The sequence below is a fragment of the Triturus cristatus genome, chromosome 8 (assembly GCF_964204655.1).
Source record: "Triturus cristatus chromosome 8, aTriCri1.1, whole genome shotgun sequence".
Classification (NCBI taxonomy): Eukaryota; Metazoa; Chordata; class Amphibia; order Caudata; family Salamandridae; genus Triturus; species Triturus cristatus.
In genome coordinates, this window is record NC_140591.1 from 87,317,341 (window position 1) to 87,344,265 (window position 26,925).

The window sequence follows — 26,925 nt, forward strand, 5'->3', positions numbered from 1 at the left end:
ACAGAGTTGGCGGACATCGGAGCAGGCTGGCCCTTCATACCTAGGGACAGGGTTTGAGGGAATCGGACCAGGCCCTTCCTACCTAGGGGCAGGTTTGGAGGGCTTCAGAGCAGACGGGCTCTTCATACCTAGGGGCAGGTTTGGAGGGCTTCAGAGCAGGCAGGCTCTTCATACCTAGGGGCTGGTTTGGAGGGCTTCAAAGCAGGCAGGCCCTTCATACCTAGGGGCTGGTTTGGAGGGCTTCAGAGCAGGCGGGCTCTTCATACCTAGGGGCTGGTTTGGAGGGCTTCAAAGCAGGCAGGCCCTTCATACCTAGGGGCTGGTTTGGAGGGCTTCAGAGCAGGCAGGTTTGGATTGTCTCGGAGCAGGCAGGGCCTTCATTCCCAAGGACAGGGTTGGAGGACATCGGAGCAGGCAGTCTGTTAAGTTGAAGAAAATGACTGCCACAGATGGAGGTAGGTAGAATAACAAGTCGTTTTATTGTGGAATACAGGTTGAGTGAAAAGTCCATGAACGCTCCTCCGGCTGTCCTCGGTGCTACTGCGCAAACGGGAACTGGTCTGAGCAGAACACCCAAGACAACAGAAGCGGAGTCAACTGCATACATGTGAACAAATACATTCGATGTCTCTTGCGGAAACACAGGACGAAAACAAGTTGTCCTTTTTCCATATCAAGGACATCTTGTACAATACAACATCATCCTTCCCTTTTCAAACACTTAGAGAGGTTAAACACATAAAACAGAAGGGGATAAAACAACAAAAGAAAACAGAAGAAAAAGGATACAGCATCAAATAATAATCTTTGAATTTTAAAAGAAATGAAACATTTCAAACATCTCCAAAGGCAGCCCTTTCAATTGAAGGTCTTGACTCTACTAGGAGTATTTAAAATTCTTTCTAGTTACAGTTTGAGAACACTTCCACCATTGAGAGTGGTATGAGAATAACTGTCAGACGCAAAAGGTCTAGCACCTCCAACATCAGAGAAGGCACTAAGAGCAGAGTGAGGAGCACTTTCCTTCTGAGGAACATCCCACCAGGAACTTCCCACACCACTCAGTGAAAATACCTTTGTTTTTGACAGCTGTAGTTTTTTTAAGCTTGGTCCTGATTGACTTTTACGAGACTCCTCCTGCTCCACCACCCTCTGCCTTCCAAAAGGATAGCACATCTGGATACTTTGACCACCTTGATGGGTAGTGTATATTTTGACTCTCCCTTCTTCAGCTTATTTAATGAGAAACCAGTCTCCAACCAAGTACTCAACCTGCTTGGATTTTTTTGTTTTTATTATCAACATATTTGGCAACTACTTCCTGTGTCTTAGTCACTTTGTTCCTCATGTCCCGAGAATTAGCTTTTACTATAGTGCCCTGAGAAAAACTCTTCGTCCCATATGGGATACAATTTGCACCTGGATTGTCTGTTATGTAACAATTTGAATGGAGACACATCAGTTGTACTGTGTGGATAAGTGTAAAAACTTCAAACTTTCTCTCAGATCAGACCAGAAAAAAAAAAGCAGCTGTACACCTTCATAAGTCCCTTCATACCTAGGGGCAGATTTGGAGGGACTCGGAGCAGACAGTCCCTTCATACCCAAGGGCAATTCTGGAGGGTTTAGGAGCAGGCAGGCCCTTCATATAGAGGGTGTGGTAGGGTCTCAGAGCAGGCAGGCCCATCATAACTAGAACCCGGTGAGGACAGCCTCCTAATTCAAGCCGTAAACGGACTGGTGTCGAAGGGCTTTGGAGCAAGCAGGGCAGGCCCTTCATACTTATTTGAGGTATAGTAGGCCCCAGAGAAGGCAGGCCCTTTATACCCAGTTGCAAAGGTGGTCAGCCTTGGCTCAGGTAAGCCCTCCACACACTAAGGTGGGTGTGGGACGGTCCAGGAGCAGGCATGGCCTGCACATACAGAGGCGCATATGAAACTGCCTCGGAGCAGCAGGCAGACACTTCATACCCAAGGGAGCAGGTAGGCTTTAGATACCCATTCAATCAATCATATTTGTAGAGCGCACTACTCACCCGTGAGGGTCTCAAGGCGCTGGGAAGGGGGGAGGGAAGCAGCTACTGATTGAATAGCCAGGTCTTGAGGAGTCCCCTGAAGGTTAGCAGGTCCTGGGTCAGTCGAAGGTGGTTTAGGAGGGTGTTCCATGTCTTGGTGGCGAGGCGGGAGAAAGATCTGCCGCCGGAGGTCGTTCGACGGATGCGTGGGACGGTGGCGAGTGAGAGGTCAGCAGAGCGAAGCTGGTGATTCGGGGTGTAGAAGGTGAGTTGTTAGTTGACGTACGCTGGTCCGGCGTTGTGGAGTGCTTTATGTGCGTGGGTGAGGAGCTTGAAGGTGATCCTTTTGTTGACCGGAAGCCAGTGCAGGTCTCTCAGGTGGGCGGTGATGTGGCTGTGGCGAGGGATTCCGAGGATGAGGCGTGCGGAGACGTTTTGAATGCGTTGAAGTATTTTCTGGAGTTTGGCCGTGGTTCCCACGTAGAGGGTGTTGCCGTAGTCCAGCCTGCTGCTTACTAGGGCTTGGGTGACTGTCCTCCTTGTTTCGGTGGGGATCCATCTGTAGATCTTGCGGAGCATGTGGAGGGTAATGAAGCATGAGGAGGAGACAGCGTGGACTTGCAGGGTCATAGAGAGTGTTGAGTCCAGGATGAACCCTAGGTTGCGTGAGTGGTTGGTGTCGGGGCAGCTCCCAATGTGGTTGGCCACCAGGAGACTTCCCATGCGGAGGGGGTGGAGCTGAGGATGAAGACCTCTGTTTTGTCAGAGTTAAGTTTCAGTCGGCTGGTCTTCATCCACTCCGCGACGGCCTTCATTCCCTCATGGTGGTTGGATTTGGCGGTGGCTGGGGTTCTTGGTGAGGGAGAGGATGAGCTGGATGTCGTCGGCGTACGAGACTATGTTGAGGTGGTGTGCTCGGACGATGTTGGCGAGCGGTGCCATGTAGATGTTGAAAAGGGTCGGGCTGAGGGATGATCCTTGGGGTACGATGCAGGTGATCGTGGTAGCTTCGGATCGGAAAGGGGAAGGCGGACTCTCTGGGTTCTGCCGGTGAGGAAGGAGGTGAACCAGTCCAGGACTTTGTCGCCGATCCCTGCATCATGGAGGCGAGTGCGCAGGGTGTGGTGGCAGACCGTTTTGAATGCAGCCGAGAGGTCCAGGAGGATGAGGGCCGCGGTTTCGCTGATGTCCAGCAGGGTCCTGATGTCATCGGTGGCGGCGATGAGGGCGGTTTCGGTGCTGTGATTGCTGTGGAAGCCGGATTGGGAGGGGTCCAGGGTGTTCTCCTCCAGGAAGTGGGTCAGTTGTCTGTTGGCGGTCTTCTCAATGACTTTCGCCGGGAACAGGAGCATGGAGACGGGTCGGAAGTTCTTGAGGTCCTTTGGGTCCGCCTTGGGTTTCTTGAGTAGGGCATTGATCTCGGCGTGTTTCCAGCTCTCCGGGAAGTTGGCTGTCTCGAAGGAGCGGTTGATGATTTTCCGGAGAAGCGGTGCGATGATGGGGCTTGCTTTGTTGAAGATGTGGTGGGGGCAGGGGTCGGACGGTGAGCCGGAGTGAATGGTGTTCATGATTTTGATGGGGTCTCCGTCATTGACATGGTTGCAGGCGAGCAGGGGGTTGGTGTGTATGGTGGGTATTGAGTCCTTGGTGTCGGCGTCTGTCATCGGTGTCTGGGTGTTGAAGCGGTCGTGAATGTCTGCGATCTTGCAGTGTATTAAGGTGCCATTGGCAGGAGTGGAACTGCCTCCAAGCAGCCAGCCCATCAAGCCCAGGAGAAAGGGTAGGTCGGACCATGTAAGGCACACCCTTCACGTCACGTATAGAGAGCTGCCTTTGCTATACAAAAAAAGCCATTTTATTGTAAACGTTGAATACCAAAGCCCTTCACAAGACAAGTATCAGCACATCTTGGAAGCCCAGTTATAAATGCACAGGACACTGTCAGGCAGGCACCTAGTGACGTGCCTCAGGTGGAAACACATCCGCCCCGGCCCATAGCAATGAGATTAGAGGCGGAGGTTTGTTTACCACAGCGTCTCCTCCGGGAGGGCACCAAGGGAAGCGTTCTCATTAGCGAGGTATCACTACAGGAACAAGTACACAAGAGATGCCTTAATCGTCAGAAACTGACCCTACCCTGGGAAGAGACAGCCCAGGCAAAGAGGGGTCAAAGAGCGAGGAAACAGCGGTGCAAGTGCCAAAAACGAGAAAACTAACATTGGCAATGGCAACAGGGCAAGTTTATGAATGCACTGTCAAGCCAGACCTAAAAACCCTTGGTAGTTAACGATTGCCTCCTCCGATCTGTGCTGCTGCCAGAGAAAAGCACCATGAACTATCAAGTTACCTAAGACACTTTAAAAACAATATAATGATGTCTGTGCCCCTTAACCCCTTCAGTGCCCCGCCCTTTCCCCCTCCTGTGCCGGCCGTTACATTAGCGGGCGGGGTTCATGACGAGATAGTCTCGTCATGGGCACAGCGCAACCGTGCTCCATGACGAGACTATCTCGTCATGGGCACTGAAGAGGTTAAAGTTCAAGATCAGGCAGCTGGATAAACAAACAAAATGATCAAAGCAGCGTGAAGGGCAAACACTTTGTGGTAGCACACAACTTCTTACCAATAAAAACATAATATCCCGGCTCCAAACATGTGGACGGAGCCAAAGCTCCTCATCTGGTGGTTCTCACATAATTGTCTGGCGACCGCTACTCTGTCCAGCCAGACCATAAGAAGGAGTAAAAGCACTGGGAGCACAGAAAGGAGGCACCACAAGCAAAGAGTACAAGCACTAGGAGACAGGGAACAGGGAGCGGGCAGACACAAGGAGGAGGGCAACCAAAAAGAAGGAGGTGGCCAGCTGGGCAGACAAAAGGATATTGGCCTCAGGGAAGCCAGCCAACAAGGAGGAGGGCAGCCTAAGGGCCCGACACAAAGAGGATGGTCAGTCACCCATATACATGGAGGAGGAGTGGTCGTTCAGTCAAACAGGAGTAGCAGCAATGGGCTGCCACACTTGGAGAAAGAAGGCATGTGAACTAAAAACACTTTTTAAACCCAAGCATTGGCAATGCCAATAGGTCTGGCTTTGAAAGAACGTTGTATGGTAATATGAAGCATTACAAGTAAATAGCATGTGAATGCACACGTATTTGTGTGGAAGTAAAGAACTATAGAATTATATTTGTGCAGCTTAAGATTGCATGCGACAGTTGCACCGTAAAGTAAGACCTCAACATTCATGTAGTTAATGACTTCCCTTCTGTAAAGCTGCCAGAGAAAAACAACAGGTTATATTAGACACTTTAATATATTTCCAATGTCATGTGTGTGTCCTTGAAAGTTCAAGCTTGGTTAGCTGGACAAATAAGCAAAATGGTTACAGAAGAGTGGAGAGCAAGCACTTTTTTGGTGAAAGCACATAACTTCTACCCAATCAAAACGTACTCCTGCCTCAAAACATGTGGGTGGGGTCAAAGCTCCCCTCAAGTAATGCTCACATAACTGTATGGCAACAATTTCGCTGTCAAGCCAGACCATAAAAAGGGGATGGGAATCAGAGGAAACCCTAAGGAGGTGGGCAGCCAAGGAGAGGAAAGTAAGGAGGGAGGGAGGGAATTAAAAAAAAGATGAAAGGCAGAGTGTTGGAAGGTAGACGCAGATGGAGGACATGAGGCGTATGGTGAAACAGCAAGACAAAGCAGCAGTTCAGTGTTGAAGCTCCATTGCAAAAGTGAAGTGGAACTGGCAGGCATACCATCACTCTATAATTCCTGATGTTGCTACATGAATAGAGCAGCAGTCTGTGCAAACCCAATTATGTCAGCATCCATGACCATGCCAACAATAACCATTTTAGACTGGGTGAAGCTGAGCTTGGTATCGCATCAATTAATTGGGTTGGATTCTCTCTATACCAAATTGTACAACCTCTAGGGATTATCAGACCCGAAAAAACACAGAGGCAATCATTATCTCGGAACACGTCCGGCTTGTGCCCATTAATCAGCACAGGACTTAGGAATACTCATCTACATCTTATATTCACACATTTTGTAAAGATAAATTTTCATACTTGGACAGTCAGTTGTACCACCTAATTGCATTTATGCGCACTTCTGGATTCCTCTTGTACACTGGTGGAGGTTTCATTTTCTCTGTTTGCCAAGGACAGTATTCGACATTTGTGGAGAAAAGATACACAAAAGTGACCATCGTCAAACTGGCTACCTCTCCTTCTCAGGCTCTGGGAAGATTTCTCGCTGGTGGCAGTAGATTGGTAGTTGGATACTAGGCTTTTTACATCGATCCCCGAGAGTGGAAACACCCCTGGCACTCTTGATAAAGCTAGTTTAGTCTCCTGTAACTGGGGACCTCAACCCCAAGTATATGGAGAAAATGTGCACATTCGTGTATGACATGGCTACAAACAAGATGGTAATGGCTGACGCGAGGTTCTACTCCAACCAGACTTACCTGCCCTCAAGGATTAGGCAGTTAAGAGCTTCAGATACTAAAAGGAAAATTCCATAAAGAATGCCAAGCAGAAAAACAATGATGGAATAGTTACGTTTAGCGCAGCCTGGCTAAAGGAAACGTGAACACAGCAATCTGGATAAGAAGAAGCTACAACGGGATTTTGTGGTCAAAGAACTGGAGAAATATAAAATAAACAAGCATTTGCAATGCCATCGGTCTCGCCTTTGGGACCTTATATGCATTTAGCTATGCAGCACATTAGCCTGGGTGCTGAAACATCTACTGTTCATTAACATGGCACTATCTGGGAAATTGGGCCACTTTTTTGAGAAGTGCCTAATTGTGATCCCAATACGACCCTGTTAGCCCACTCATAAAACTGTGGTGAGTGAATGCACCTTATTCAGAAATGTCTGAGTATCCTGCAGGACACAAATTCCAATCCCAATAAGACAGCTCTATTAGGAATGCATATGAGACATACGGACTACAGAATCTAGGCACAAGAATAGACCTGTAAGTTAACCCCTTGAGTGCCCATGACGAGATAGTCTCGTCATGGGCCGCGGTTGCGCTGTGCCCATGACGAGACTTTCTCGTCATGAACCCCGCCCGCTAATTCAACGCCCGGCACAGGGCGGGGAAAGGGCGGGGCACACAAGGGGTTAATGCACTTACTACAGAGATCTGTGTGTTAATTGTTTCTCACACTTATCTTTACTAGTATGATAGCTCTAACCCTGCAATGCACGGATAAAAGTGGAACATTCTTTGACCAGCGATTAAAACGTGTTTGAATGTAAACAATGGTTATCTAAGAAATCAACTATGTTTTACAACTAAGTGTGTAGTTAGATCAATTATTTAATTTGCGGTTACTTATAGGAGAAAATACAACAAAATATTTACACAGTACTGTTTAGTCAGGCTTCTGGCTGGTGTTTGTTGTATATTTTAACATAGAAAATGTTGGCAGGGCCCGGCTCGTGCACTGGTTCTAAGATCCGAACCTCGGCTGTCTCTGTTAATTTGTTGCCGCGTCCACCTCTACTCTAAATGAAGCTAAAATAAATATGGCATTTCTGAATCAGTCATGCAGAGAATCTCAAGATTTTCGAACCACGCAGTGTTTTAGGAAGAATCATCGTAAGAAATTTCTAGATCATGTCAATTTTTGTCCATTATCAATGGCATTATAAGATGCCTTTCTGACCAACTATGAAAACCGAAACAACGGGGAAAATAAATCATTCATCAGAGATGAAACTCTCCTCCTACACAGCCCTGTGACTGCCGCCCCTTGAGAACTGACATTAACTTATTGGCTGATTCAAGTCCATATCTTAAAATAAAGTATTATGATTGGCTTAAGAGCCTCAGCTTCCTGATCCTTGTGCCTTGCCTGCGACCTCGACTTTATTTTCCCTAGAGTTTGCTCTTTAGGGCCTGTCCTGACAAATGTCCCGAACCCCCCCCCACTATAACTATCCAAGATGCCAATGCGTGCAACTTCACACCCAAAACAGCCCCTAATCGCTTGCCCAGTTTCACATGGTTCTCCCTTAACTCAATGTGCTGCCAACATATGGGATGTGACATGCTCGTAAAAACTCTACAGAACAGTGTCCTTTCCTTTAAAACCCATGAACCCGGGTACCAACCCCCAGCGCTCACCGATTTTTTAAGCTACCCCACTGGGTTTGGGGTCGTGGTACAGCACCTGCACGGCCTGGTAGACCAACTGCAGGTTGTGTTTGGCCTCCATGGCAGCGGTTCGGGCATACACCAGGCAAGACGGCTCTTCACACATGGCTCCTCCTTAGGCGCACCCCTCCTCCAATACCCTGCTTTGCTGTCCGTTGAAGATTCGCGCTGTTGCTATCCCCAGGCACGAGGATCTCTCCGCTAATGAAATTAGCAACCTAGTAAAAGCCCCATTCTGCATCAGACTGAACCCACTGGCAGAGTTTCTAGGTTTCCAGACACTGCTAGGGGGGTCTCTCCATTATCCAGTGCCACGTAGAGTCATTCTGCGTCCGTGATTCACTTTAAATTACAGGGGGCAGAACAATCCCACAACTAGATGACTGAGTAACTCCAGCCGGGCAGCATTCTCAAACACACTTATAATCAAGCTGCCTAGGCCCGCCCCACACCAACAACCTCAGGGGAGTAACCGTTGTCATAAGTGAATACTTCAAAGAGTGAGCCTGTGCTGTTAGCTGCCCCCGCAACTCCTTGTACTTTGTCCTAGTCACTGTTACTTACTCTGATCATTTCTACAGGCTGTCGCTGTCTGCTGGAAACAGGCAGAAATAAAGGCTCTAAAATTCAGCAGTAACTGGCCAGGACCTATTTAGAATTAAACGTGTAGTACAAGTTACTTACCTTCGGTAACGCCTTTTCTGGTGGATACAGTATCTGCCTGTGGATTCCTCACCTTGTGAATATCCTTTGCGCCAGCATTCTTCGGAAATTTTTTCGTAGCTCTCCACGCCAACGAGGCTGTCAAAGTCACGGCTCCGCACGAGACTCCGCATGACGTCACTGGAGCCATAAGAGGACCACATCGGCGTGATGACGTCAGTTCTCCTAATTTTTTCCGTGCCAAGAGGCAAAACGGGAGGACTGACCACATAGAACACAGTATTCAAACAAATACACATAATGTAAAGTGAAAGAACAAGCCTGTCTTGGAAGCCAAAACAAAGGCAAGCAGAGGCATTAAACAAACACAAAATGAAACCACATATTAAAGAATATCTCTTTTAAGGTATAAAAGAGTGGACAACGGGGAGGCGGGTGGGTCAGTGAGGAATCCACAGGCAGATACTGTATTCACCAGAAAAAGCTTTACCAAAGGTAAGTTACTTGATGGATACATCTGCCTGTGGATTCCTCACCTTGTGAATAGAATCCCACAGCAGTCCCACTCCCGGAGGAGGTTGTCCACCCTTCTATACCAAAAAATCCTGCAAAACAGAGCGCGCAAAGTGGCCATCCCTCCTCACCTCGGAGTCTAAGCAGTAATGCTTCGCGAAAGTGTGGAGGGAGGCCCAAGTTGCGACTTTACATATGTCTAAAACAGGAACACATCTAGACAATGCAGAAGTAGACGATTTAGCCCTGGTGGAATGAGCTCTAATGCCTACAGGAGGCTCCTTACCAGCCAGGGAGTAGCATATCTTGATGCACAAGATGATCCACCTGGATAAAGTGCGCTTGTGCACCGCCTTGCCTCTCATACGACCAGCATATCCAGCAAAGAGCTGGTCATCATGACGGAAGTCCTTTGTTCTATCCAAATAGAAGCTAATCGCCCTCTTTGGATCCAAACGATGAAGTCTTTCCTCTTCCTTGGAAGGGTGAGGTGGAGGATAGAAAGTAGGAAGGGTAATGGACTGACCCAGATGGAAGGGAGTTTCCCCCTTGGGCAGAAAAGCAGCTTTGGTCCCAAGAACCATCTTTTCAGCATGTACGGTCAAGAAAGGAGGATTTGAACTCAGAGCTTGAAGCTCACTGACCCTCCTTGCCCAGGTGATAGCAATTAGAAAGACCGTTTTAAAAGTGAGCAGTCTCAAAGGACAACTAAGCATAGGCACAAAAGTAGAACCCATCAGAAAGGTTAATACCAAATTCATATCCCACTGGAGCATAATAAAAGGAGTGAGTGGAAACAAATTAGTGAGCCCCTTAATGAACCTGAACACTACTGGAGACCTAAAAAGAGACGGCTGATCAGGCAAACAAAGAAAAGCCGACAAGGCCGATAAATATCCCTTAACAGTGGCTACAGGAAAACCCAGCTGAGCCAAATGAAGGGAAAAACGAATATCAGAATGATGAGCCTGCAAGGGATCAACGGATTTCTCTCCACACCACTTAAACTTCAATCACCTATAAGAGTAGATAGACTTGGTGGAGTGTCGCCTGGCCGATAAAATAACATCCACCACCAGGTGGGAGAGAAAAAGAATTCAGGTTGCCCCGTTCAATCTCCAGGCATGAAGATGAAGGCTCTGGAGGTGGGGGTGTAGAACCTGCCCCTCCGACTGTGAGAGGAGGTCTACCCTGAGAGGGAGAGGGAGGCGGAGGGTGCGATGAAAGGTGAAAAAGGTCTGTATACCACACCCTTCTTGGCCAATCCGGGGCGATCAAGATGACTTGGGCCCGGTCTCGGCGAATCTTCCTCAGAACCCGAGGAATCAAGGGTATGGGAGGAAACGCGTAAAGGAGTTGTGAGCGCCAACTCAACTGAAACGCGTCCCCCAACACCCCTGCATTGGAAACTGGAGACTGCAGAATGACGGGCAGTGCGCGTTCTCTTGAGTGGCAAACAGGTCCATCCGAGGAGACCCCCACGTCCAGAAGATGTGTTGAACTACCTCTGGATGAAGCCTCCACTCGTGGTCGGCAGAAAACTGCCGACTGAGACTGTCCGCACATATGTTCAATACCCCAGCCAGATGATTTGTTAACAAGCAAATCTGATGATCCTGAGCCCAGGACCAGAGTCGCAACACTTCTCTGCAGAGACGGAACAAACCTACTCCTCCCTGCCTGTTGACATACCACATCGCGGCAGTGCTGTCCGTCAGAACTTGAACCGACAGACCGCAAAGGGAAGGGAGAAATGCCTTGAGTGCCAAACGTATCGCCCGCAATTCCAGAAGATTGATATGAGACAATCTTTCTTCTGGAGACCAAAGGCCCTTGATCTCCAGATCCCCCAGATGAGCACCCCACCCAAGGGTAGAGGCATCCGTTATCACTGTGGCCACTACTGGAGGAAGATGAAAGGGCTTTCCTTGAGACAGATTGCCCTCCACGCTCCACCAAGACAGATCCGCTGCAGCTTCGCTGGAGATCCTGACAGACTCCCTGAGAACTCAGTTGTGCTGAGGCACCACTGGAGCGCCCTCATGTGCCAGCATGCAAGGTTGACCAACAGAATGCAGGAGGCAAACAGACAGAGCGGGCAAAGGACCTTTAGAACTGGAACAACCGCTCCATTGTAAAACAAGGGAATCATCTCCTGAATGTCGAGAATCCTTTGCGGAGGAGGAAAAGCTCGACACAGTGGTATCCAGTACCGCCCCTATGAACAGGTTGCGCTGAGAGGGCACTAGGTGAGACTTGGGTACATTTATCGAAAAAAAACAATTTGAACAACAGCTGGGTTGTCACCTGCAGAGGACGGAGCACCATCTCTGGAGACTCTGCTTTCAATAGCCAGTCGTCCAGGTAGGGGAAAACAGGAATCCCCGACCTCCTGAGATCGGCAGCCACCACCGCCATCACCTTGGTGAAGACTCGAGGCGCAGTAGTAAGACCAAATGGAAGGACCGCAAACCGGTAGCGTTGCGACCCAACCGTAAAGCGGAGATACTTCCTGTGCGACTTCAGGATTGGGATGTGAAAATACGAATCCTGTAAGTTGATGCACACTATCCAGTCCTCGTGCTGCAGCGCTTGAAGAACCTGCGCTAGGGTGAGCATCTTGAATTTCTCCTGTTTGAGAAAAAGATTCAAGATTCTGAGATCCAGGATTGGACGCAATCTCCCATCCTTTTTGGGAACAGAAAATACAGGGAGTAGCATCCCTGACCCCTTTCCTGCTCCGGGACCACCTCTATCGCACCTTTTTGCAACAGGGCCACAACCTCCTCCTGAAGGAGAAGAAAATGATCCTTCGTGCAAAAACCTTGGCAAGGAGGGTAAGGAGGAGAGAATTCCCTGAAGGAGAGGGCATACCCATTTTCCACGAGATCCAGAACCCAAAGGTCCGAAGTAATTGACTTCCAATCTCGTAGAAAATGGGTGAGCAGACCTCCCACAGGACCTACATGATCCAAGATGGCGGATCTAGGGCTGCTTTCCTGCATTACCAGGAGGGCCTGGGGAGGTGGAGGAAGGGGAGGTGGAGGAAGAGGAATTGGAGGGATGATGTACTGCTCCATGTTGTCAGCCCCTGCCTTTACCACTAAAGGACTTGTACAAGGGGTTCTGTTGTTGCTGCTGCTGTTGAGGTTGTTTGTAATTCCAAAAGGAAGACCTCCCAAAACCTCTGTACCTTCTGAAGCCAAAACCTCTTGACTGCGTTTGCAGACCCAAAGACTTCGCAGTGGCCCTGCTATCCTTTAATCTTTGTACGGCTGTATCCGCCTTATCCCAAAAGAGTCTAGCCCCATCAAATGGCAGATCAATAAGTGCCGCCTGGACATCAGGAGAGAATCCCGAAGACCTCAACCATGCATTCCTACGAGTTGCAACAGATGACCCCATCACCCTTGCAACAGAATCCGCAGTGTCCCGGCCCAACTGGATGATCTGGCGAGCCGCATCCTGAGAGTCCAACACTTCACTAAGATTTCCTCTGTCCTCCTCAGAAAGCTTTGGAAGAATCAGTTTGGCGGAATCCATCAAAAGTATGAATGCATCTACCCAGAAGGCAGGTGGCATTGGTAGATTTCAAGGCCATTCTAGCTGAAGAAAAGATCTTTTTGGCAGACTGATCTAATTTCTTGGAGTCTCTATCAGCAGGAGCCTGAGGGAATGCCCCTGTGGACTGTTTCGAACATGAAGCCTGAACCACCAAGCTCTCAGGAGAGGGGTGGGATGAAAGGAACGCTGGATCCCAGGAGTAGGCCTATACCTTCGTGATACAGACCTTGAAACAGCAGGCGCAGAAAGAGGGTTGCGCCAAACCTCCAGAATGGGCTCTGTGAGTGCATCATTAAAAGGTAGGAGCGGTTCCACCACTGAAGGAGAATGAAGCACCTCTGTAAGAAGATTCGGCTTATACTACGCCATAGGAAGATGTAAAGCCAAAAGTGCAGCCGCCTTCTTAATAACAGCATGATAGGGAGCCACCTCCTTTGAGGGAAAAGCCTTCTGAGAGACTAAGTCCGACTAAGGAGAAACATCAAGCCCACTTGCCTCACACAAGTCCTCAAACACATACTCAGTGTCGTAGACCTCTCCTTCCTCCCTTTTCTCTTGGTACTGCTCCTCCTCTAGCAACCTCTGGGCCTCTCTCCTTGAACGCATCTTAAGCAGCGGCGTCGATGGAGCCGCAGACGGTGTCGACGGTGCCGCACGCGGCGGCGAAGGTACCAGGAGCGGCGTCGAAGGAGGACCGGTAACTGGGGCCGACCGAATTCGAGCTTCACGAGACGGAAAATGCCAGGACGGCGTCGCTGTCATGAAGGGCACAAAGGGGGCCTGTGGATACTGCTGACACACCCCCAAATTGAACGCCAACGGACCCATGGGACCAAAAGGTGCACCAGAGGGGAACTAGGCCCTGTGGAAAACACTATACATCGCATTCAAAAAATGCGAAGGATCCAAACCTGGCGCCGGAAACTGAGGATACTGCACAGGTTTAGGATCCACATGAGGCACCGCTGGAGTCGGAGCCCCTGGTGTCACAGGCGGAGCCGCTGGTGTCACAGGCGGAGCCGCTGGCGTCTCATCATTCACATGACTGGACACCTCGGCGGCGTCGACCTCTCAGGAGTCCCCTTGTAGGACGGGGAATGGTCTGGAGTCGCCTGAGGAGAAACCGATGGAGAAGGTGTAACAAAGTCTTTAACACTGCATCGAGGGGCAGGAGAAGGCGACCTCGACTCCACATCCATCGACGACCGACGTCGAGAAGCATGCCTCCTCTTCTTCTTATGTTTCCTTTTGGATTCGTGCGAAGCCGATGACCCAGACTTCGCCCCTTTGTCACTCCTTTTCTCTTTTTTCGCTTTGGCCATATAGAGTTTGGCCTCTCTCTCCTTCAGGGCCTTTGGGTTCATCTTCCTGCAGGAAGAACAGTTCTCGACTTCGTGATCAGATGACAAGCACCACAGACAGTCGTCATGCGGGTCAGTAATAGACATGTGACCTCCGCATTCCTTACAAGGCTTGAAACCAGACTTCCTTGGCCCAGACATGACAAAGGAGAAACAGTAACAAACAAATTAACAAAATATCCAACGAAGTATGGAGAGTCCTTGAAAAAAAACATTAGCGTCGCAGAGCAGAAAAAAAGGAACTGACGTCATCACGCCGACGTGGTCCTCCTATGGCTCCAGCGACGTCACGCGGAGTCGCGTCCGGAGCCATGACTTCATGACTGCCTCGTCGGCGTGGAGAGCTCCGAAAAAATTTCCAAAGAATGCTGGCGCAAGTGATATTCACAAGGTGAGGAATCCACAGGCAGATGTATCCATCAGAAATAATTTTATGAATGCTTTAAATACAATCAAAAACAAATCTCCAGCTTTCAGAAAGCCCATCTCCTACGCCCAAAAATACTGAGAAAATGGAATACAATTTACCTCTTCTCTAGAACTTGCGGAGTATCTACACCTCAGATGAGAGTTTAGCGCAACATTCCCACCACCCTCACAATGGTCAACGACCCAACAACCTACTCCCCAGTCACATCTTTGCAGTTTCTTTACCTCTACCTCTTTGGTAACTCTTGGTCAAATCTGCCTCGCCGCTACCCAGAGTACCACGCAACTTTACAGTTTTAAAGCATACCCACTTTCTTCAGTCACTCATGTCCACGCAAACTCCGAAAACTTCCCACCACTACATAACCAGGACTCACACTGTCACACAAACTCAGCATCCGTCCAAAAACTGTAGATATGTATGATATAAAACAATCTCTGACATGGGCGAGTCACAGCCGACCGTTTACTTACAGCCAGTGCTTTAAAATGGGCCATTACTGTCTGATACGGAGTACCGGCACTTTTTTTTTTTATTTTGAGAGAGAGTGTACCTGCACTTCTCACGAGAAACGCAATACTTTTAATTGGAGAGAACCGGCACTTCTCAGAAACGAACAGGTACTCTGGTATAGAGTACCTGCACGTCTATTTTTCCATTTGAAGTACTGCGGCAAGCTCAACCTAGCCCCTCCTTACAGCCCTTAACATAGTCCCTACTTACAGGACTCTCACTCAGCACACCAAAAACCTTGGACAGAAACTTTCACTGCTACCCCCCTCCAGCTCCTTTTGCCAACGGAGCCCCTGCTTGCGGCGCTGGACCCAGGCTCTCTTCCCTTGCGGGCGGTGGCGGAGTTGGTGGCAGCGGCGGGGTCCATGTTCTGGGAAGCCATGATTAGATCGGAACTCACTAGAGCTGAGCAAATTCGGGTGAGCTGATCTCTGTTGGGTTTCTGTCCCCGAGACGCCTACCCCTCCTTAGCTATCTCCTCCTCCCCGATTCCGACCTCTCTCTCCTAGTCCCATGCAGCACACCCATCACTTCCCCTCCTTGCCCTACCGACAGGAACTACGGGTAGGAGTGCGGATGAGACGCCGCTAGGAAGCCGACAAGTGACAGGAAGTTAAGCTGGTAGCCATCTTTGAACACCATATAAGACAATAGTAAGGAGAGGAAAAAAGGTTAATCTTTTGTTTAAGCTATGTTTTTCCATCAATGCCCAGCGATGTTCTATCAGACTACTGGAGCTTTCCTGGAGCACTTTTCCAACCGGAAATAAAGTTGAAGTATTCCTGATTCAGAGAGGTCGGGCGGCAACTGGTTAATCGTTTGTTTAAATTATGGTTTTCTATCAATGCCCAGCGTTGTTCTATCAGGCTACTGGAGCGTTCCTTGCGCACTTTTTCAATCAGAAATAAATGAAGTGATTTCCTGTAATGCATGCGGGTGATGAGCACGAGGGGGGGTGGGGGTAGGGGCCGGCGGGAAGGTATTGGACTGCGGAAGAGGAGGGGAGGGGGAGAAAAGTAGTCTGTGCAGTGAAGGGGCCAGTAGCTATGGAAGGACACAAATGACGACATGCTCGTCATAAGGCGGGACTAACAAGGCTAGAACCAATGGGAAGGCAGCATTTAGGACCTAAGCCTAACAAAAAGATGAGCGGAGAGTGGGCAGAGCTTCCATGAAGCTTCCCTGATGTAGTGTATACTGCATGCCTCGCAAAGCGGGCAGCGCATGCGCTTCAACGCTAGGCGAGACCTAATAAAAGAGATCCCCGATAAACAACAAACCCCAAAAGAATGCATTCATACCAGTAAAGGGGCCAATAGTCATAGGCTAAAAGGAAGGACATAAAACACGCTTACCCAATAGCAAGTAGGACATTTTGAAAGACACACTCAAAAACAAATAGGAAAATAGAGGCAGAGACTCCCCACTAAAGCATATACTGCATGTCTCAACGAGACAGCGCATGCGCTGCCTAGGCGAGACCTAAAAAAGGATTCAGCCCCAGTTACTAACGAGATAACTGCAGCACGTAGTGCTAATCTATCACCAACCAATATCTCCAAGAACAATGTGGAGAACTATAACAATGGGTCAGTAGGGTGAGCATGATCATCAATATTCAGACTTTTGAATGATATACAGAAACTAAACAAGCATTTGCAATGCAATAGGTCTCGCATTATTGATATTTTGAGGTATTGGCATTGCAAATAATAATGTAACACCAATAGCTCATACTTTCAGTAATGCGAGACCTAGTGCATTGCAAATGCTTGCGTAGTGAGCCAGGAACCAGCATTGTATTTCTCGGTGCAGTACAGAAAGCTGCTCCTAGGGGTTCCTAGTGAGCAAGGCAACAGCACTGAATGTCTAGGTGCAGTACCGCAAGCATTAGAGTGTACTGTGCAGCATGAGGCACAAGCATGCTCCAGAATCTGTGCATGAAAACCGGACATGTGAAAAACCAGCATTAGAGTCTGCTGTGCAGCGTGCGACATGAGCATGCACCAGAATCCCTGTATGAAAGCCTGCCACATAGAAAGCCAGCATAAGAATGCGTGCCGTGAGCCATCAGCATGCACCAGGATCCATGCACGAACAAAGGCAGTAATGGAACTAGTGCCAGAATGTGTGCTGTGCAGCACTCAAGAGTGCTCCTGAGACCCTGTTATTTGGTAGGCTGCAGAGGCACACCATCCGTGCCCCCAAGTGGCAATCCACTTGCTAAACACCAGTGACTGTCAGTAGAAAACTAGGAAAACCAATGAACAGGCAAAGATAAGCAACACATGCCAACCAGGTGTGGGCGATCATGTTCTTGTCAAAGCTCGCCACCTGGGGTGGAAATTTCACACTCTCTATGAGAAGGATCTACGGACAGTCATTGGTGTAAATGGAATAATAACAGCCCGGGTGGCCCTATAAATAGTGAAACGCAATTCATCGATGGTTAAAAAAACATACCCTAGCCTGCACACGCTGTCTAGGAGCCCGCCCTCTGCCTGGAGGCTGAGAAATGAGAATGGACTCAATCATCACCAGTTGCCGTCACCCTGCTCACAAGTCAGCACCGGCAGCCGGGCACCAACCCCCAGGGGAAGGCCACACTCAGGCAGAAGTTCTACCAGAGTCCGGGATACGCCCGGTTCCTCTGAGTCAAAGGTATGACGTGAGTCAAGTGAGGCAAAGTCAAGCCAGAGGCTCCAGGCCACGTTTGTTAAGCTGGCAAAAGTTGAAAGTTATGGTTTTGACCCAAGTGACAGAGTAACATTCTAAAGAGGGAAGGCATGTAGTGAGCCATCCGGTCCTTCGTGGAAGTATGATCCAAGTCACACGCACTCAGGACGCAGCCACAAGGTTAAATAAATTGGGATTAGACCACTCGGGGCTCTCGTTCCTTCACAGTACTTTTGTAGCAGTCGTCTTTGTCTAGGAGCCTGATTACACACCGGCGCAGATGGCTCGTTAGAGTTCCTACCTCAATAGAAAACGTTCTGCTCCTGACACTACGCTCAGCAACCGGAGCCACCAAAAGACATTCATTATGGTAGCTTGTAAGTCATAAAGCGCGATTTCGAGGTTTATTAGTTACTTACTGCGCTCCCGTAATTCATATCATTCGTCTCTATAAAGGTTAAACCTTTGAGAAGTTTTGCAGGCGCCAAGGGCGCGGGACGGAAATGAGAAGCAAACTGCAATGCTGCGGGGGGAAAAAACTGAAGGGGCGTGACCGCTAAAATTAAAGCGTGCTGTGCCTGTTAAAAAAATTAATAAATTCATAAAGATTGTAAAGGAGCAAGTTGCAAGGAAAATAAAGGCGCGCTACAGCAATAAGGAGCAAGCTGCCGCGCCGCCTACCAAAAAGAACGGAAGATGCGCGGCCGCTAAAGTTAAAGCGTGCCGTGCTTCTAGAAAATAAATAAATAACGAGCAGTTATAAGGAAAATCTAGGCGTGCGGCCGCTATAGTTACGGGAAAGTGTTGGCCTTTAAAAGCAGCTAAGCAATTAATATGTATAGCTGTGTGTAAAGCCAATGCTGCGCTGTGGGAGGGCGCCGCCAAGGGTGAACAGCATCAAGGACACGTAAAAGAAAGTTCCCCTCAAACACACATCAAACACAAAAGCGGACGAAAACAGTAGTTCGGCGCTGCTGCTTCCGGACTACACGGAAGTCAGTATCAGATCAACAGCCAGTAAAAACCCAGCTAACAAGAGGGATGCCAACGTTAAACAAATGGCGAGCGACAGGAGCTATTACCCGGCAACAGGAGGAGTTTCATCCAATATATAGATTACTTGATGGCTCGCAAAGACAGCGCATGCACTGCCTAGGCGAGACCTAATTAAAAAGGAGACGGTTGCAGCTTTACTTGGCTACATTCCTGTCAGTGGAAACAATAGAGATATGGTGCTAAGTGAGTGTTCCTCACCCAGGCAGTTTACCTGGCATTCAAAAAATCAACCCGATGACTAGATAGAACGGATACACAAGAACATGAAGAGAACTGGGACGGCACCAATTCCATTCCTGGATCTCCCTTGTGTCAATGAAATTAAGCATACCAGTTTGATCCCAAATTGGCTGCTAGTTTCACCACTAGTGCCCACGACCACTAACGAGAGCCAGGAAGATCCGGTTAGCCAGACAGTCAGTCAGTCAAACAACTCTGCAGAAAGGAGGCATTACTAGTTTTGAAGTGACTGGTGTATCCATTTTGGTGAGACTCTTCCTAGATCTTTGACTTTTACTGTATTTCCAACTTTGAAGTTGTGCTCTAAAACATTGTGTCAATAGAAAGTTGTTTTTTGCTTGTGCTTTAGCAATCCACTAGCTGTTGACCTGCTTTAAGCAGATTTAGGAGTCTCACTAGAGTGCAACCAACTGGGGAAGAAATTGGTCTGTCACTGGCCCACTCAAGAATACTGAAAGTTACATTTGACAAAAATTGCACCCTGTAGCAGCCAGGAAGAAGAAAGATGTTGTGAATGACTTGAGCGTGGGCACTGAATTCAGGGCCACAGAAAAAGAATAAAAAAATATCTGTAAAAAGGTACTCCCAGTAGTTGCAGTCTCAGAACGGCAAACTTACTGTCTCAAAAGCTAGAGAAAAGGCCCAACACGTTTGGACTTCAGGAAGAAGTATGGATAAAGGTCTCATTGTTGGTTCTTTGGTGACTACAAATGGGGCACACCACGACTAACCAAGGGGCTGACATGGGTCCTTCACGTCAAGTACATCAATCCCAAACGTCAGGATAACCACTTGCTTCCAACAGGTTCAGTTCTGAATTATATAGCTTGAGAAGCAAGACTGAAGGAAAAGCTGACCATATCTCTGGGATGCTCCATAGTAGATGACGAGGCTTCTGAACCAGATTTTGTTTCCCCTTGGGAGCCACCTGTGATCACAGAGATCAAGTTGGAGTCGTGTAGAGAGAGGCTGAGACTAAGTGGTCACAGAGCTCAGAGTATCTTGGAGCGAGCTACTAGATACCCGAGTTACCCTAAAAACAACAATCACCTGTAGTCTATCCTGACATGACAACTGCCTGCTGTGGTCCCCTGCCCTGGAAGAAAACATGGGCAATAATGACCAGGAAAACAGGGAGCAAAGCCCAGCTAACTGAATACATGCATGACACATCCACTTTCACAAAACAGTGTGGCAGGGTGGGGTGGGATATCATGGAAACAACCCAGTAACCCGTATCCAATGAGTTTCGCAGGCCTCCAAGAAAAAATAAACACCACCACACAATACCTTGCTTACTCTGCGCACACACACAAACACATTTATACTAGCACAAACTGAAGCACTCAAACCATAACCCATTACTAGCAACATATGGGGGAAAGGATTAAACAAAGGGCCACAGCTATAGTGCACTCATTGGATTTCAACACAGAGGTGGTAGGATCCTGGTCCGGGAGTGCAGTGCCATTAACGGCCAGTCCTCCAATACCCTGGTCAGAAGGGAGTTTTCATCTCTTTAGTTTGTGTTGTGTGTGCAGAAACACGGTATAAATCTCATCTAGACGGCAATTACATTGCGGGGGGGGGGGGGGGACAAGAAAAATGGGTATACAGTATCAAACAGTCACATGGAAGGTGCTAGGCCAATGGGGGGGGGTGCAAAAGGTGAGCACACTTATTTAAAAAAAAAAGTATTGGTGACAGATTATCATACCTGAAGACAAACATCTACACACGCACTAATGTAGGTGATGCATACAATCCAATACACGGGCAGAGCATCATGCATATTGACATCCAGGAAAGCAGACTACAAGCACCCATACATATGAATTGCCTGAGATGTAGTCAACCATACACACAAAGACGTGTTATGATGTATATCATGTATAGAGCTTTAAATTGTAGCAAAGCAATCTTGAATTGCTAGATGTGACAGGAGAATGAAAAGGGCATAACTAGAGAGATGAAATGAGGAAGAATCCTTGTGAATGGAATAATGTTTCTCCACAGCAGTGGTCAGTAACAGACTTTGGCCAACTGAGTGCAACAGGGAAGTGGGAGGAAAATAGGCTGCAGGTAAGGAAAGGGGAAGTAAAAGAGGGAAGGAAATATAAGTGATCAGGGGTCAAACGGTGTAGGAATCAGGGCCTCATCTTAGGAATTGTGGTCTATTCTAAAGACGCCAAGGAGAGCCAGGACAACCAAGTATGCATTTCCAAAGTTCAATACTCAGATTGGCATACACACGTAGGCACACATACAGCCCCACACAACGCAGATCCAGGCAGAGTGCTGTCTGCCTGTAACACAAAGAAGACCAAGAGGGACGAACTGTTAGAAACAGAAGGAGACATGGATTGGGGCCTCATGTTATTTAATGTTTAGACCCTTTGCTAAACAACTCCTATTTAAGCAAAGGGAAGACTAGTGTCAATGAGTAATAAATCACTGATTTCTCCTTAGAGAAATCACTTTTTTGGGAGGGAATAAGTCATTCTCTATGCCCACTGAACTAGGCCCTCTTTGGTATGATGACATGTTGGTAAAGTGCTCCGTGTATATCCATTCCATACTTACCTGTTTGCAATAAAATTGCATATGTAAAGACTGCGAATCACTTAATTTCTTGACAGATCACACCATATACAACCATGTGTATTCATTCAGTCCTCAACTTTCCATCTAAAAGTTCTGGCCTGAACTAGTAGAATGGACTAGAAAGACTGCCCCTCAATCATAGTTTATACTTATGTATAATGTCCTGTGCACTACTTATCATGCACCTGCTGCTGTTCGGTGTCACTGTCCAGCAGTTCAAAGATTATAGCACACGGTAAGGTGCACCAACAAATAATGGAAATCCAATATATGTTCTTTATTGTGTTTCTTCAATGATCAAAATAGATCAAATCCAGCATGAATTTGATCTATTTTGATATTTGCGGGTGCTCCTTTAGATGTGCTACGAACTGGTAGAATGCTGCAACTTTCCAACCGGACCTCTGATGCAGAGCGATAACAACTAAGGGGAAATGTGATAAGACAGTCAGACATGAAAAGAGTAACTTTTTGCCCTCAAACCCTGTACCAGGAGTTGCGTGATGGTAGTGAGCCTACTGGCACCAGCTTGACAAACAGAAAAGTGCCTTTCCACGGTAGCTATAAAGGACGTACAGGCTACTACTAGTAATGTTGAGGCGTCGTCATAAATGGACAGTAGATCAGAAACCAGCAGCCAAGGTTGCAGGTGAACGAATCCAAGGTTCGGGAAAAACCAGTGCATACGGCCGACTCAAAGAGGACCTGATGAACTAGAGTTCAAGGATTGTGCCGTCAACTGCATCATCCTGGTGGAATCGAAAGTGGAGTACCTGAAAGATTTGGTGAGACCACGAAACGTATGTATCATAGGATTCCCAGCCATTTTATAGGGTGACGGAGATGATTAGGGTTGCGCCCTCTCCAAGAGAAAAATACCTGCCATTTGATGTGGTTTAAACAATCTTCAAAGGCCCTGGCGTGATACTAAGCAGGACTTTAAACAAAATCGTTTGCATTCATTTGCAACATAGCTCTTCTGCCTTTCTTCACTTTAATTATTTGGGGTGGATCGTTAACCCAGCTCTAGAACACATTTAGAAGTGCTTTCTATTTACAATTGTTGTCTGAAGTATATACAAGGGCTACAAATACCGGCTCTGGGTGATTTTGCTTTTTCTCATACAGCCGGGACATTAAAATACTTTTGATATCGGTAGAAAACCGGCCAGGTGGCAATCGCAGAGGTGGTGCAGAAATTTCTGTACTCTGAGATGCTTTCAGTGGTTCCCCTAGATGCGTTTGGTGTTGTGAAAGAGTTGAGACTGACTGCTAGAACCCTAGCTCAATTCACAAGGAGCCACGGGGGACTATGCAGACATATTCCTGGTGCTGAGAAAGCCCACTGCATGGGACTGTAGCAGAATGCTGTGCTTTCTGAACTTGAGTAAGCACACAGTTCAAGAGGCAGGACCTGTAGTTGATTCATCATGGCCTTTCGAAACTAGGGTTTGAGACGTCAGTCTGTAATCCTGCAAAGTTCAGGGTGATCCAGATGGGGCAGACCGACAAGTTATCTGACGCTAAATGCAGATAGATGGCCGTTCCTGCAGGATGTGCATGCCTAATCTTGGAGGTTCCACTAGGGGCTCTTAGCTTCTCCTGGATTTACTCTGCTGGTCCATTTGCTGTAAAAATCCTTCAGTGCCAACACACCATGATAGAAAGCGCTGAATGCATAGTATACAGCGGGAAGGGATTCCACTCTGCTATGATTTTTCTTCTTCAATCAAGCAATAATTACTTTATTCGATTGTATTTGGCAATCATAAAAGTACAATAAAACAATCATACAAAAATAGTAAAAGCAGCAAATAATGTCATTAAGTAAATACACTCCATTTCAATGTCAAGCATAAGCATAATACACTGCTATTAAAAATCTCGCCACATACCAGCAGACAGTAGAATTTTCTAAAAATTGTAAATATAAAAGGGCAGGTCTCGCTAGTTTAAAATTCAAAAGTGCAAATAAAGGGCGTATATACTTTTGACGCAAATTGGCCCATTTAGGACTAATTAGTATAATGTGTAAAGTGTCTAGTGCAGAAGACTCATCACAAGAACATACAGGAAGGTCTTTTTGCCTATGCCATCCTACCACAAGCTGCTGAAACATATTCAGTCCTAAGTATGTTAAAAGTCTTCTATTGTTCACCGACATGTCCAGTGTTAGATAAAGTTCCATTCTTTTACTACTTTTGACCATTGTATGATGTATGCAACAGTGTTTATGCTGTGAGTCTTTTGCAGTCTAAATTCTGGTGTATGCTCTAAAAATACCTTCTTAACTTCTGCAGTAACTGATTTAGTTAATTTCTCAGGTGAGTTAAAGACATGCAGCAAGCTCAAATCAGACAGGATAGTTTTTATATAGCTCAGCCATGGTACACGATAACAAAAGTTCAATCAATCTCTTGCTAATAGTTATTAAAATCCAACTCTTTTTTTGTCCATATAGAGCACCATTGTAGTATCGGTCGCAAGCGTATATAGTCAGCTATGTGACCTGCCCCTATCTCTTCATTAACTATTTCTGATGGAACATTTTGTGGGATGCATAACAGTTTCCTTAGGTATTGGTTTTCTGCCGTTTGTATTCATATAGGAGATTTATAACCCCAGGTTTCTGCCCCATAGGTTACAGCCGGGACACACTTAGCGTTGTAAAGGTGTAGTATGGACTTTATGTGACTGTGACCTAAATGCCTAGATAAGGCATCAATGCTATGAGCCACCCTATTAAAAGATTGAGTGTGCAATATCAATAAGGGCACCCAAGACAGTCTCTCATCCAGCCGTATGCCTAGATAGCTAAACCTATCCACCTTACCTATTCTGTTATCCTTTATCACAAATTTTCTAGTCGTGGTGCCTCTATGATTTATTTATTTTTGCTCTCACTGCCACTCTCTTGAATTTAATTTCTTTGGTCAGCCAGGAGGACTGGAAAGTCCTTATGCACCATGTTCGTGTCCTTGATGCACCCAGCACAAATGTATTCATTTAGCTGGGATATGCTCTTTATACTCCAGGTCATTGTTGCCTAGGTCTTCTTCCAGGGCAGGAGAAAACGACGGGTTGGCTCCAGTGTCCTTGATTTAGTCCTAACCATAGAAAGGTGGAATACACAACGAAACAATACCACCCAGACCAATGGGACAACTAAGGAAACAGGATAGGAAGGGCATCATTTCAGAACCGAGCCCATTATCTAAGACACTATCTCCCATCCCTAAAGTAGTTTTGAAAAGAAAGAAGTGTTTTTCCTTTTGTTGTTCGTATGCGAAAAGTGCCTAAAGACTGAACTTGCTTTTGGGATGTCTGTCCCATTTAACACTTGGACCATGAGAGCAAGAGTCATGGGACCTCCAACCCTGTGGATTGTCAGGTTTATTTAATTGTTTAGATTAAGGAAGGGTTATTTCTGAAGTATGTTTTTTAACTCGAGTACGCCACTGATATTAACAGAGTGCTCTGACTTACACTTAACTTTGTATTAAAAAAAAAAAAAGAAAAGTGTGTTGTGGTTTCCTGGATTAACACAGTGAGTTGTGGTTTCCTGGATTGCTTTATATGATAAAATATTAATTTGTGTGCTTTTTATATGCTATTATTTTGTGTAAAATGAGGAAGAGGAGTAGATGAAATGTCAATGTAAAGATAGGGGACCTGGGCTCAAATCCCAACTGGCGCACTTGAACAAGTTGTGAGATCCTAGGATGAATGACCCACAGAGTATGTATACCATACGTTTGGATTTCCGCTTACATTATGTTTTTAATTACATATAGCTGATTCGTCGTAAGAAACACAAACAGCTAAGAACGTGTGTCACGGGCCAGCCTTTTAAAAAGCCTCCATCTCTTTTCACTATAACTGTTATAGGCGACTTGCAATGTGTTTTTTACAATGCATGATTCGATTCGTGTCCACTGAGAAGCACTAACATATATTAAGTAGTCTTGTCTACAATTCGTAGGTGAGAAGCCATCAAGTCCCACTGAAATGTTTACGCTTGCTGGGGATATTTACCGTTTCGCACACAGTTGTGACAAAATATTACGGCACATATACGAGTCGATAACTGTGTAAAGGGGCGAGGGCTTGACACAAAAAGGTTGCCGACCAGTATTTCAATGTGGCCAGCGGTTAAGTTAGGCATTTTAATCTATCTGTGACAGTAAGTTCACCAAGTCATTTCTCTCTCTTTAGCTGTAGTACTAGTTAAGAGTTTGTTCTTCCTTTCCTCTCTACCGCGATATCGTCCGACTTCTTCATGGTTGTCCCAAAAGTCTGCCCCTGTCCAACTATCCTTTTGTATCTCTTCTTTCAGTGTGGCAGAACACCTGATAACTTTCAGTATCCTCTTTCACACGCTCCGTTCTGTGTAAAATGCTGCAAACTTTGCTATGTGAATGCTGTACATACATCACAAATTAGAGAAACTCTAAGTCTTTCTCACTGTGTATATTGGGCCCTCAATATGCTGTCGAAACAAACAATTTTGTTTTTTTCATTAATGATGTTCCCAATAAAATACACCAGTGGAACTTGAGAGTTCCCAGTTTTAGGACAGCGCACAACATCAACAAGGGAAACTAAAAAAAGTTCTCACTCTCCCAACGAGAAGCAATGAATAAACTGGATTTTCGACCGCGGGAGACTGGACATATCAAGTTGAACGAACAGACAAAACAGGCAACAGAAACGCGAAACTCTGACAACAAAATGAAAGCATTGCATGGATGGGAAGAGGTGCAGGAAAGAACAGACAAGGCAGCCTACCTGGCGTTTCTTCCGGCAGCCCCGGGATCAGGCTGGCATAAACATGTCACTTGTAAACGGCTCTTACCTGTGCTGGGCGGTCCCTCTGCTGCCGACTGGTGGCACAGCCGCCGCCTGTGCGAGTGCTGCTCCCTCCTCCGCGGAGGCAGAGCCGCCCTCCTCCGGTGGGTGGGATCAGAGCAGCTACCGCCCCTCGCTGCTGTCAGACTCCCACCCCATGCCCTGCCGCTGCACCCGGTGCTCTACGGGAGTCCCAGGCCGAGTGGCCCCGGCAAACGGATCCACCCCTCGGGCAGGTCGCCACTCCCAACCCGGGG

General features: G+C 47.2%; 1 protein-coding gene across 5 annotated transcripts in view; it reads right to left on the reverse strand.

The window, feature by feature from the left end:
• The window catches only part of ZDHHC23 (zDHHC palmitoyltransferase 23), a 253,237-nt gene extending 226,325 nt beyond the window's left edge, over nucleotides 1-26,912 (reverse strand). For 2 of the 5 annotated variants that reach the window (XM_085621072.1, XM_085621069.1), the window contains exon 1: nucleotides 26,676-26,912. The gene's annotated coding sequence lies outside the window, so the exon portion shown is untranslated. Of the gene's footprint in view, nucleotides 1-26,438; nucleotides 26,533-26,608 lie in introns of those variants that run through there. The other 3 variants (XM_085621073.1, XM_085621070.1, XM_085621071.1) reach the window with 2 other exon arrangements.
• Nucleotides 26,913-26,925: the final 13 nt, after the last annotated feature.